We start from the raw sequence: 14,903 nt of genomic DNA, 5'->3' as shown, positions 1-14,903 counted from the left end.
TAATTTAGTAAAATTAACACACCTCCTTTATTTCATCTACGTGTTTGAATTTGCATCATTTTGGATATGAATTATAGAAATGTACCTATCACACTATAATTGTGCTGAGTTTGTGTTGTTGTTAAATTGAATCTACAGGCTTCCACTGTAATTACCAAAGAACCTATATCACTGTTGTATTTAGGCCCACATTGTTAGAACACATTGTTAGACATAATGCTGATCCTGTCTATCCTCCTTCCCTGTATCTCTCCTCTTTCCAAAGCTTTAGTTGACTCAGTCTTTTCAGTTTAGTCTGTGTCAGTGAAGAAAGTAAACACAGGGTCAGCTGATACAACAACAACTTTTGCCAATCAATTTAAGCTTCTTGTGACAACGCAAACCGAAGGCATTTTGAGAGCCTGCGATAGCACTTCCCTGTAGGGAATCACTTCCTGTCTTCCTGCTGCATTTCGTCATATGCATGCATCGACGTCATATATAAACATGGACATGGATTATTAAATTAGTGGGTGGGGAAATCTGATCACGAGTGCTCACTCCAGACACACTCTGAGTTGTGAACATCAATCTGTCTCTATTGGATCTAGACACAATCTGGATAGATCTCAATTCAAGGTTCTTGTTCTGAGCAGACGCAGCTGACAGGAGTTTTATATCTGTCTACTCATACTGATCTGAGGTGTATATGTTTATATAAGCAGTTGCATTAGATGACGCAGCCTGTATATGTGTTTGTGTGGGTCTACTGCAAGTCAACCATATTTTTTTTCCCGACAGGGGGGAAGGATAAAGGAAATTTAGAGAGAGGAGAGAAATTAAATTCAAGTTAATAACTTGAACTTAAAATATCACGTTAAATATCAACTTATTAAATTGATATACTGTACTATATCCAGGGTTTTTACCTAGTTGTTGATGACGACATACAACGAGCACACACACAGACACACACAGCAACATAAAGTAGAGCCGAGCCACGACTCTGACCTGTTCCTCTGTCTTATTGAACTTGTTATAGTCCTCTTGGCCCTGCTTTAATTAAACCCAATTAGCTAGTCAAGGTTGTGCGCACACTAATACTGTTAACTCTGATAGAATTTGGCCTCTGCTTTTAGCTTTAAGTGTGTGTAGCTACCTTAATCAAAATTGTCAGTTAAAATGAAACTACAGCTTGAGTAATTAAATTTAATTGGATCTTGTCACTTCCTATGCTGGCGGTGTTTTGATCCTTGTTGAGTGTTTGCTGCCTCCGCTTCGTACCCAGCCTTATTACAGTCTGTGGCCTCAACCTTGCAGGGGCCAAATACATTTAGACCTGGTCAAAGCTGAAAATACTTTGAACTCTGAACATCAGTTGAGTGTAAAGAAACAGCCCTAATTTGCCATTAGATCGTCAGTGTTTCTAATTAATTAATTAATTAATTAAAAGCAGGTGGTTAAAACACACTTACAGCAAGTATCTACAATATTATTGCTTTCAACAAATCTGGTGCATTTCAAAGTTAACTTTCAGTACATGTTTTTACATGCTGGTGCTGGAAGAGAAATGCTACCACACACCCCACACTAAAGCCTGGCTTTTCTTTTTTTTTTTTAAGCACGTTTTCTAAAATGCAGTTCAACTTGGCTATTTTCTCACAAAACTCAATCATTTGATGGCTCATGAAGGAGATAACAATGACTGCTGACGTCTCCATACATTGTGCTTAACGCAGTGATACGGGAAGCCAAAGGTGGAATAGCTTTTCTGGAGCGTTGGCTTCGTGGCCAGTTATTTGTGTTGCCAGAGGAATGAGAAATCTAAATGGAGTGGTCAGGATGGGCTTGGCAGCATTGGAGCGACCTCTCAACCTCTAGACTTTGGAGAATATGGAAGAATTGAACATGCAGCCATGCTACCTAAGGCAGAAGCTGCAAATCTTTATTCACTGGGAGCTGCTTGCTGCTAAAGCACATTCCCTTTCAATCCATTAGAGCTCACCGTCCCCTTCCCCTTCATCACACAGTGCACCCCTTAATTTGACAATGACAAAGAGCCACTTGCAGATTTTAAATTTCATAATTTTAATCTGTCAAGTCTGACATTTAATTAGTGGCTTCCTAACCTGTGTCTGCCTCGCTCTCTGAAGGGCACCGTTTGTTCTGAGAGCGCCGCGCAATCTCTCGGCGGAGGAGAAGAGAGAGTGGATTAATATATATGTACATTACCAGCTGCTGCAAAGACAATACACAGAGAGGGAGGCCATTAGGGCCTAATGCAGACAGATGAGGTTAATAATATTTGGGAAGTGTTGCTCTATTAAGCAGAGCACTGATTAAGACCTGAGTGGGATCCCCCCCTTCACGAGGCACTGATTGGGACCCGGGCTGCCTTTTGTTCTCCCGCTCCCAGAAAGAGGGAGAGAGGGAAAGAGTAGCAGAGGAAGAAAGGATGGGAACAATGTTGGCCGACTTTTCGTTCCACCCGACAATGAGAAGGGCTTAATGAGAATCTTTACAGACCTGGGTGGGGGTTTATAGAAGTCCAGCGCCCGCTGATAAGTTCATTACAACCACGAGCAAACAGATGGAGCCAGCTTTGGGAATCTTCCTCTGAAGGAAGAGCTCTGTGATTGCTTTTAGTTCACACTTGATTTCTTCTTTTAGTCAGTGCAGACAATGTTGCCAGACTGACCTCATTAATTTATTTCCATCATTATATAGCTTGAAGTGTGAAGATTCAACCTCCAGTTGTAGTTTGAGATTCTTTCCTCCAAAAAGCTAGCTTCTGTGTGTAACACTGTTTCACACAGACAGCTCCGGTGGAGCAGGTATTGATTTTAAAATCAATAGAAAGTGAAGGGAGATGGAGTGGAAATGGCTTGGAATTGGGCCGGCCAGGAAAAGTGTCAGGTGCTGCAGGTGTGTGTGCGTGTGTGTGTGTGTGTGTGTGTATCGTATGTTCAATGTCGAATGTGTGTCAAATGTCAGCGTCAAAGTTTTATGATTATAAACATTTTAACTTTTTCATGAATGGATTTTCTTTTTACTGGTTCCTAAATATTCTTCATATTTTCTCAAATTCATTCATCCAGACTTTGAGATCAGTAAATACCGACTCAAACCAAAACCCGCTGTTACGCTTTTAAAATCTTTCTAATTACTGGCCGTCATCCACTGTGTTTTTATTGAATTGTCTCTGGCCCTTCTGCACCTTCCGACACCGAGAGAGTGTGTTGTTGAGACAGCAAGAGAGAGAGAGAGAGAGAGAGAGAGAGAGACAGAGGGGAGTTAGTGGGATGTGGTGGTGAGATAATGGAGGAGTGAGGATGTCTTCCTGGGGCCCACTAGTGGTTGCTCCTCGCCTCTTCAACCACTCTGACTGAGGGATAAAGCAGATGACAACCACAAGGAAAAAAAAAGAGAGAGATGAGAGTCTCAGAGTGTGAGAGAAAGACAGACAGCGAGAGTAGATCCACATGCTCCTTCCCTCTATCTGGATGAAGACAACTCCCACACCGCAGGGAGGAGAGATAATGGTGAGAAAAGACAGACCCACCTGTTTAACTCCTGTAAATCACATCTGTGTGTGTGTGTGTGTACACGTGTGTCTCTGGGTGTTGTGAGCATCTGCATGTATTTGTGTGTATCTCTGCATGCACATGTGCACTGTGTGTGTGTGTGTGTATGTGTGTAAATTACCCCCTTGGCCTAATTGGTGGCTGATAATACTCTCATTTCCTGTGGAGGAGGTCTATAAGTCACCGGGGGCCCGCTGGGTCCCTCTGAGGCTTCGAACACCGCTTGACCAGACCACTGCCTGTCTGACTGCGTCCCTGATCTGCGCCATACCTCTAAATCTTTCTGTGCAAGAGCCTTTGCTGCGGTGCATGCGGTAAGATGTGGATTTCTGTCGGTGAACACTTTGGTGTGCCAGCAGCTCATGTACAACTTTGTGTGTGTGTAGTGTGAAACTAAGTATGTGCGTCTGTTTGTGTTTCACTTGATCGCTGCCTTCCCTTGACAGTGCTCATAGAGAGAATTAGAGAGCGGGTGAGATAATCACATGAATAAAATGCAGCCGGTAGCTCATTACAAACCCTATTATTCATTAATTAACATTATTAAAACGTCTAATAGACCCCGGCACTCCTCCCAAGCCCCCTGCCTCTTTTCAACTAGGTCCCTGCTCCTCGGTCCCTCCTGTTTCTCAACATGAAAAGAATAGCACATCAAACGAGGCCTGGTTTCAATGTGTTGGGGATTTGCAGGTGTAGAATCACACTGCGCAAGGGATCTACTTGTCGGTCGCGCCACGCTCTACACGCTTCCTCTTCGGCCTCGCCGTGACACACAGCGCTCACCCGCGCCATAACAAACCCCTCATTAGGAGTGGGGAGAGAACTGGGCTGTGTGCTCCCTAATTAGGTCCCCATCTGAAACTTTCTGTCTCCCCCTCACCCCCCCCCCCCCCCCCCCCGCTCCTCCCCCCATGTCCCTTCATCACAGGAAAAAAGAGAATGCTGACATTTATGGAAGGAAGTTTAATCAGCTGTATGTGGAAGGGATATAAGGGAAAGTTTTGGTAACAGTTTGTGTCTGTGATATGTATATGCAAAGGAAACGAATCCCTTTAATATTCCAAAGAGATTGAGCAATGGTGTCTTGTCAAGATTTTGTGCAAATTGTGTATCTTTTACAGGTTTATCTACAACTCGGCTACAGAATATCCTTCATTTGATTCCTCCCTCTTCTTACTTTGCAGCCATTATGTACATCCACGTGTTAAAATACTCAGATTCATCCATGAGATGCACAAATGTAGCAGATTAATTTGGTTACATTGTGGTAACCAATATTCAACTGAGAGAATAAAATCTATCAAAAGTTTTTAATTGTGTTCCATGAGAACCAAATGTATTAAACATGCATAATATATGTGTAGCGAGATCTGGAAAAATTCCGTCCCTGAAATGTAATGATTATCATGCATATTCAAATGTCCAAACAATACACCTTAGTTAAACATTAATACCATAATTTAGATACAATCAGTTTAATGTGTCCAGGAAAAGATGTATTATTCCTCATTTTGTTCTCATTATTTTCAAATAAACAGGACACTGTGTGTGGAGAAAAGGGGCTAAACAGACAAATGATGAATATGTAGAAACTCTCAGAGATATTAGTGAGGTTTAAACTACATCCTCATGATTACTTTTCTAGTTTTAAATACTTGATGTTCCAGTTGTACTATGACCTTAAACAAGATTTTATTGGAACACAATATCCATACCATTAAGGGAGTCTTTTATCATTCTGAGAGGGACATTGGCTCCTTGTATCCTTTAGTGGAGTCTTTGTACATTAAATTACATTAATATTTCTATTTATGGCACCACATTCATATGTAAAACAATACACCACATGCATATTGTATAACGCTAAAAACAAATATTTTCTCTTGGGATATTTGATATTATAATACAATTTTTAACTGAATTAATTTCTGAAACACAGTCACAGACGTGCAGATAGATATATAAGAGTGTATTGAAAGAAAGAGCGAGAATGGGAAATCTTATTGGGAAAGTAATCCTCTATATCAGTGCAGCCTTGAAATTACTGGCCATATATTAGTATGGAGACAACTCTCCCTCTCTAAACATCTCATGCTTTCTTCTCACTCTTTGCCTTTCACACATACTGAATGATGCTTCTTGACAAGTAAATCACAAAAGAGGTGGTGTTCCCCCATGTGGCTGAAGAACCGGCATTCTTCATACAGCCCTCTCCTCTTTCCTCCTTCCCTTTTCTTCTTCCCTCTTCCTCCTCCTCTCCTGATTAAATCTGGTGCTCCCTGTAGGATTATTAGATTTCTAATTCAATCTGAATTTCAGGAACTTGTTTGCTTGGTTACCTGTCACAGCATATCAGCTTGTCATATTAGTGGTGATCGTTGGCTCTACCTAATCTGCTTTAAACAATTTCATTGGGTGCTGGTCTATAAATCATTCCGTAATGGGATTGACACGCGCAGGCTTAGCTAGGTAAACAAATCAGCTTTGTTTTATGTTAGGCAGCAATGAACTTGGCTTTATCAACTTCCCATCGATTCACACACACCACAAGGTCAAAATCTCTCTGGCTGCTCATCAGCGGGAGTAGGGGTCAGCACTCAGCAATTAGAATATGTATCAGATAGAGGCAGAAGAGCCCATCACATCCTGCTATCACTGCGCCGTTCTCCAAAGCGTTAATTCATTTCTTATCAAAGTGAAGGCATTTCAAAGTAAAGCTTTGCGGCATTGGAGGGGAAGCACTCTTTATGGGAATTTGAAAGAGAAAATAAAATGAGTTTGTAGTTTATTGACGGGAAGTCCCAGAGGCTGCTTAAAAACTCATTAACTTTCAAAACTAATTCAAACGTGTTGATTAACATCTGAGGGGTTTTTTTTTCTTCTTTTTTCTGTCAAATTTTTTTAGGGGCAGTGTTTTTGGATTTGCAGACATACTGTCGTTAAAGTCTTCATTTTGACCTGTTTGGAAAAGTTGATTTAAATATGAGTTTGATTAACCACATCATATCCTCTGTTGGAGTTGTTTTGCAAACAGACTGAATCTCTGTGCTATTCAATGTGTCAAATTAAGGAGTAGTCTGGCACAATATTCTCCAAAGCCACTGATATTCAGCAGTATCCTGCTGCGTCCTATTAGAGGAGCCTCCCAACACAACTGTATATACTACTAAAAATAACATTTCTTTGATTTTGCATTGTCAGACAAATATCCCTTTATATTCTGCTGCACTGAGTTACTCTAAATACAGGGGGTGTTGGATGAATTTTGGGCTTAGCAGAATGATGCATGATTCAGTAACATCGAAAGCGAAATGCAAACAGCAGGCAGACCAGAACCAGGCGTCTTGGATACACAGTCAAGATGACATTAATACTGATTATATGAATGTTCTCTGTGTATGTGTAAAACATGCTTCCTCAGGATACTGGCACTGATACAGGGAAATACAGAAAAATACAGAAAAAAAGTAGAATCTTTGCATTGCACTGCAGGCATCATGTATTACAACTGAACATCAAATTTCCTTTAACATAAAGATATTTAGGTTTTTTTTTTTTTTTTTGGTCATTAAAAAAACATATCACCAAAAATCACTGAGTTGCAACAGTGTGTTACACAGTATTTTACATTGTTTGGCACAGGGATGGTTCATGCAAATTGCTTTACGGCACAAAGCCAGATTACTTGATGCCAGAACATCAGAATCAGTTCAACACTTGAATTAATGCTTATAATATTTACATACTATAATGCAGTTCTATTATTAATTATTATTATTAAGATAAATGCTACATAGAGCAAGTGAAATATTCTGTGAAGGCCTGTGGGTGAAAGCAGTCAGAGGACAACGGTGGTGCACAGGGGGGGTGTCTTGAAGTGTACAGGTTGTTGAGCCCCACATGCATTAAGCCACAATGTCACAGCATCATGTTAAACTTCAACTTTTTAATTTATGTCAGTCACAAACAAGATGGTCAAGATAAATTATTACTAAAACTGGACAACAGTTCGCTGTAATCTGCTATAATACACTGATGACAGGGAGCTTGTGTGCTACATAAATCCATACATCCATCCACTTACAGGTGGCTCCAAGAACACGACAGTGCTAACAACCCAATTACTAATCTGAGACAGAGTTCTGCAGGAACTTGGTAAATGCCCCTAATCAATAAAGACTGGATTCCTACAGACTAATTAGACAATCTTATTACTGCTCTGCTGAAGCATATAGAACGCTAGGGAATGTGGGGAGGAACAAATAATAGAGAGCTGACCTGTTCAGCAGCATGTCATGGGATCTTTTCACACCAATACATCTCCCTAATGCAGGCAATTTCCTGCAGCTTTTCACCCTAAGAGGGGATTTGACCTCTGTGGGCTACACTTAAAGCGAATTCTAATGTTTGCCAATAAGTGGGGATTAAGTCAGCCAGAAACTGTAGGAGAGAATGTGAATGTGTTCTTTAGTGATTAATAAGAGTAAACATCTGCACAGATGAACGTATGAATGAATGTATGTTATGCAGAAGCATGTTATTGGTATAAAAATACCATTTTCTGATAAAAACATACCTATAAATGCTATGAATTTATGGGACGTCTTCAGGGTTGACATGACTGTTCTTAGCAGGGTGCAGCTGGGGGACTGGGACAGCTAAAACCTTGTATATGGGGCATGTTCTAAATGCTCATAAAGTGACGATACAGTCTGTCAGGTTAGAAGCTGCTTTATGAGAGAGTAGAGGAGCTTGGATGAATATATATCTGCCAAAGTGGTTGACAAGGCATCTGGAGTAAACACAGACATGTCAAAATCTGTGCACTGATGTTTTCGGGAAAGCCTTTTGTGTTTTGATATTTGTGTGCAATATTTCGGAGGGAAACTTTCACCACTTGAAAACCTTCCAAATCATAGCTGGCATGTTGAGGATAATCTTTTCAATTACCCGTCTCTCTGTTTCTGAGTGTGATAGGCTCTTAGCCCTCTGATTCCCTTGCACCCAAAAAACTGTGTGCGGCTGTTGACAATGAGAGGTAAACAACAAGGGGGGGTGAGGGGAGGGGGGGGACTCACCAAATCCTCCAGAGGCCTGGAGGGGAAGCCACACAGCCCCAACTCCTTTCACTCCTCAGCTGTGAAACAGCAGCTGCCTTTAAGGCTGTGCTCAGGAGAGACTGACAGCAATTACAGCTTTCTCTTTCTCTCTCTTTCCCCCTCTCTCTCAGCTAGGAGAGAGCCACTCGATGGGAAACCACGAAAAAGGAATGAAAACCTCCCCTCCTCCTCCGTCTTACTTTCTGAGAAAGAGACATTTACTTCCAGCTCTGGGTGAGGTGATGATTGTTTACTTTGAGTGATGTGCTATTATGACAGTTCAACAAATCAATGTTACACAGGTTTGTGGCAAATGGTGGAATTTTATAGTAATCCCATGTAAATTATTAATCCTTTCAGGGGGAAGTTGCAACACAGAGGCATGCTGCACATCTCTTACACACTCCAACCTGACAGTTGTACTGCTGTGCCAAAACGTTTGACAGCCTGCTCTACTTTAGATTTGTTAAGAAGACATTGGGGCTGAGAGTGAGTCAGATTCAAAAGCTGATCTGAGATCATTGCCGTGTCTCTTGCGCATCAACTGTAATGGTTGCTTGGCTGGACTGCATGGCAATAAAACACAGAAAAGCTCTTTTACCCATTGGATGTTTAATTTACACAGCGTGCATCGTAGTGTGCTTAGTGTGTCTCCTGCACACTGCCCCAGATCATTTCATACTGTATCATATATTACAGGTACTTTTAAATCTCAGAGATGATTCCTGTGGGACCTTTATTGGTCGGAGGACATTGAGAGTCCATGAAAGCTGATATGAGAAACATGTTAACTGAAAAATATAGGAATGACTCACTGACAGCTCATAACCATTTTAAAACTGGAAATAGATCCATAGTAACTGCTGAGGTGTGTTTGCTTCTATTTTCCTCTACTTTCCTCCCGCCTCCCAGCCTCAGCCTCCTCCCCTCCCCTCGGTGGTCAGTGCAAGGATCACGAGGTGAAGCAGAATCAGAGTGGTACACATATTACTCTCTGTCTCCCTCCATTCTCTTCTCCTGGTGGTTGACAGGGCCTGTCTGGCCTAACCTGGGTGGAAAGTGACTCTAATTGTCATCTCCACAGACAAGGTTCTGCAGCCATCCTGGAGGCACGGGCAAAATATACTTAGCTACTTTATCATATAGACAGAGCCCAACCACGAGGCAGCTTATTGACATAGACTTTTATGCAAAGATAGACTTTTTGAATTGGCAGGTCACGTCACCCGCTGCTTAGCATGCATACATAATAAGAATAAAGCTTTTTAGGCCCTGGCTGAGACACAAGCATCTGACAGGTGGGGTTTGGGAGTTCAAGGAAATGTATATATTCCCTGCCTCATCTTCTGGACCTGGGCTGGTTATAGATGATTGTGTTAGCTAGGAGTAGAGCATTTTACCAAATGTTCGGTGCTCGATAGCATTAGTTTGAGGCTGATGCTGTGTCATCTCAAGTCTCAAGTCTCTAGTGTACACAGTCCTCACCTAATGGAAGCTATCCAAGCTGAATGTTTGTTTTTCCATGGAAGAGAAAGGCATTTTGAGCAAACCATGAAAATATGACAATAAGACATGCCAACATATGCAGAAAACATAATCCTGAGTTCCCAGTGAAAAGCGTTCACAGTAGTCACCATCTTAGTTTAGCAAATTAGCGCGCTAACAGTTGGTAATTAAGAATTCAGCTAAGGCGGATGGAAATGTCATTACTTTTGCAGGTATTTGGTCATAAACTTAAGAACTGGACAAATGTGAATTTTTACCAGGTGATGGCACAAGAGGAAAATACAGGAAATCGCCAGAGTGAATACAATTCATCCCGTGGGGAACATGAATATATATATATCAAATTTCATGGCAATCCATCCAATAGTTGATGAGATATTTCATTAAAAAGTGTCAACCTCATGTTTGCACTGGTTGAAAAGTGAGAGGATCACTAAAGTCAGTACAGGCTTCATCCTGTGGGGACCACGAATGTCTGTACAAAATTACATTGGACAGACTAACACTGATATCCCTAAAACAGCCTCAGATAAAACCTTTTATCTTGTTGCACATCTATCAAAATGAAGTTTTACCACCATTGTTGCAGCTCCTTTTGACTAGCTTTGTTTCCTTTGTTTTGTTCTCTTTGCTACAGATTTCAGCTGTTGCCCCCCCAAAGGTGAAATTACCCTGCTTTTTGTATGAGGCACAGTCAGCCTTTGAATGCAGCCTGCGAATGCCTGTGGGCCTATAAATGTGCTCTGAGAGGGAAAGAGAAAGTTAAGCTGTCCTATTGAATTGATTGAACATTCATGAAACTAAAGTGTGCCCTCCCTCCCGCCTCCTCACATGTGGAAATGACTTCCAGACATCTCCAGCGTCCCGTATGGAACACAGCCGTGAGGATCCCTACCTTACAGTCAGGTGCTGAGCTGTTGCCCTGCAGGCACAATTCAATTGTTAAATCTCTTATGACTAGAGCAGGAGGGTTCATCTTACCACTTACAACCTTACACATGCACGTTTTTGACTTTATTGGAATAATTGCGCAATTATTTTACACGGCATCTTATTCTGTAATCGTGTTCTGCTTAACTGCTCATAGTTGCATAAATAGGGGCTAAAAGAGAAAGAATATTTTATAGTAAGGACCAAAAAGGTTCTTACTCACTCTAGAGACCGGTAACATGCTATTTTAAATTCTATGCTTCTCTATATCAAGCCCTCATTATTTGGTAATCATTTAGGAATGTTACAGGCACACGCTATATTGACTTATTGGACTTTTATGTGGCTTTCTCCATTGCACGTCCATGTATCTAATCAAAATGCCTTGTTACTTTTGCTTGACAACACACTTAAAAAGAATGAATTCCAAGGGGTTCTCATTTTATGTCAATGTCTGTATAATGTCAGCCTCAAAGATGGCAATATTGAAAGCAATTTTCTATGTATTTAGTGGACAGTCAAACAATTTCTGGAAGAAGAACTAATCAAAATGCATGAGGTATAATCAATAAAAGTGAGAGAAGTTGTGTGATACGAGCAGAATGATAAATTATATCAATTCTACTTTGTCCCATTGTGTGGATACTACATATTTGTGTATGTGTGTGTTTCTACACTCCAGCATGTGTCCTTAAATGAGCCTATGCAGTGTGTCATCATCATGCACTATATCACCAGAGCCCAGACTATATCATGTCCCTCTATTAAACCATGCGACATGTTCCACACAAGGTTACAGTCCCAACCACAAAACACCAACAGCTCAGACAGCCGTGAGACCTAATCATTATTTGGCAGTAGTAGCAAAACCATGTCAGGGTGAAGCCCCCAACATCCTGCTTCCTAGTCACATTTTAATCATCTGCAATTAGTTTTGTTTTAATAACACTCACAATTAAAGGTCCTCCTGTTTGCATAATTCATGACACAGCAGCGCTGATGTCAGAAATCAAATGCAACAAATTAGAAATAACAAGTTTGAGACAGTGTGATTCAATTAAGATCCGGGGAAACATTGGGCCATGCATAATTGAGGGGCCAGCAAGGCAAGACTCATGTCAGGCCTGTCAGCCCTGCTGCAGCTATTGGATTTGGCCTGTCACACACACTCAAATCAGCCCTGTAAAAATTACAGGTTACATTGATTTCTTGTTTTTATTTGTGAGTGCTTGCGAGTGTGTATGCATGTGCTAATGTAGGGGTGTGGGAGTGTGTGTCTGTGGATTCTCTGCATGCTTACACTCACACAGCGTATGCGTATATATAGTTACATTTGTACATACGTGTTTGTGTATGTACTGTACGTGGGTGTGCTCACATGTGCAGTGCTGTAAGGGCAGGATATAAATCAGGTGTGGGAGTGAGTAATGCAGCCACATCTGGAGCTCTAAGTTTTTGCAGGTCAGGTCCTTCAGATGTTGAGTGGAGCTGAGGCGAGCTGTGGGCGAAAAGCACAAGGCTAGCAAACCACATGATCATTTCCAATTATTACTGTTACGGTTACAGCAAGATCATCAGTGCTAGCACTCGCATTCAACTCTGCCCGCTATTTGCAGCGACTTACAAAATGTGTGCTCGTGGACCCATTCGTGTGCCTGGATATGAGTGTTTGTGCCTAATCCCTGGATACATGCATGATTGAGGCTTTGAAGGTTTTGCATGTTGTGCCAAGTTGCAGATGTTGTATTTGTTCACCACGCTACACATCAGCAGCAATAACAAACAAATATGCAGTGGCTCACCGAGGGGCTGACAAAATCCAGCACAGAGTAGATGTGGATTCATGTAAAAAAAAAAAAAAAAAAGTTCTACTCTGTGTTTTGTGTTTGTCATAGTGTCACAATGTACACAGAGATTAATAAAAGACTCATGAGATATGTGCATTTGTGCTTATGAGCTTTTCCCTCCTGTAGTTTACTTGCAGTGGGGAAAAAAGTTAACTTTGGTCACTTCAGTAACACGAGGACCCATTTAAATAAAATCACTACAGACCTGCAGAGATTTTATTTTGGCCATGTTGTATGATCCATAAATGTGCTCTCTGTTATGAAACACTTACAGGGTTTTAATTATCACACAATTTTTAGGGATTGTTGAAAGCAAAGGAAATGGAATAACTTCTTTATGAGTTTGAAAACACCCCCTAATGCTTATTTAATTAAACAATCGTAACCACATCTCATAAAGTGCTCAGAGTTAATAAGATTTCCCAAGCAAACCCACATGAATGCAGACTGCTGCCATGCCTTAGAAAATCAGCATTCTCAAGATGGTATTTGGCAAACTGAGATAGAACTGGGGCAAATTATGCTACAAAGTTAAATTTTATTTGTGTACTTGGGAATTTCAAAAGTGTCACTGATGTCAAACTTTATTTGAGGCTATCGATATTGGCATCTGAGAAAGGAGGGAAACAAAACCACATAAACACGTCCATCAAAACACTTCCTGTATGAAGTATTTTCTGATTTGGATCTTGCTGAATGGCTGCTGGTGGAGGAAGGAAACATGTGTTAGTAAACTAGCAGACGCAGCCACACGTTGCCTTCAGAGTCGGTAATTTCTCACCGAATAATCACTAATGACTGAGGACCAATAGCTCCCTGAAGCATCATCTCAATCTCTCCTCCGACTGGCTAATTGTAGCCAGACACACTAACCTCCCTTTGGCCTGTGTCCTGGCTGTAACCCTGGCACTTCTCTTTCTCAAATCCAGCCACTCGCCCTTCTTTTCTCTTTCTGTTTTATCAGCTTTTTCTAAACCAGCCCACTCCCGGTCGCTCCCTTTCTTTCTTTTGTCCCGCCCCCCCCCCCCCCCTTCCAACCATCTCAGCTCAGCTACAACGACATATGGGAAACTTTTTCAGGCTGATTGCTCCAATCTGATTAAGGGAAGTTATGTAGCTGCCATTTATCGCTGCTGTTGTGAACCGGCGAGCAGCTGTGGCGTTAAGGCCCTCACTTGAGCACCCCTTTTCTCTTGCTGCCTGTTCTCAGTCCAGACTTATCCATTAGATCCTGTTCAGACTCCTCCGATTGTTCTGACTGCCAAGACTCCACCATGAATCAAAACCTCTGGCAGACAGTCAGATCGCTCCATAATTGCATGGTTCAAAACAATGCCATGCCCACTTAAAGCTAGAGTGGTTTGTGCTCAGTTAATTTACAGTCTAACAGAAACAAGAGGGTCGGGGATGGGGAGAAAAGTGCGAGAAAAAAAAAAAAACTTTCCTGCGAGAGGCAATTTTACATTACATTAATGTAGTTGGTTTGGGTTCAACAAAAGGGGGACTTGGCCTGAGGAGCTGAGCGGAGAGGGGAATTAGAGCATTTAGCCATCTCCAGACACAGGAGAGAAATGAGCCTTGTGGCTTTTGTGTTATCTAATCTCGTTTGCATTTCCTTTCAGCATCATGAAAGAGAAATGTAATAGGGGCCTGATTGTGTTTGTTTGGTGAAATTCTCATTTAGGGCTGCAGTGGCTATGTGCCTCCACAAATAATTCTCTCCTGGCTGTGGTTTTTTGGGTGTGTACTCTGTGTGTGTATAGTTTGTGGAGTGCTTTGAGATGATGAAAAACAGCGAGCTTAAAACTGAACACTACATGTAAGGCTAAAAAAAAAAAAAAAAAAAAAAAAAAAAATTAGGGTGAATTTATGCACCATCACCACTTCTCCCTCTGACGTGCGAACAGCTCGGTTCATATTTGTGAGTGATTGACTAGCGGAAGGAAAGCGGAGGCCTG

This window comes from Lates calcarifer, linkage group LG1, assembly GCF_001640805.2.
Source record: "Lates calcarifer isolate ASB-BC8 linkage group LG1, TLL_Latcal_v3, whole genome shotgun sequence".
NCBI lineage: Eukaryota > Metazoa > Chordata > Actinopteri > Centropomidae > Lates > Lates calcarifer.
The sequence above is the reverse complement of the archived record's forward strand: the minus strand, read 5'-3'. Positions refer to the sequence as shown.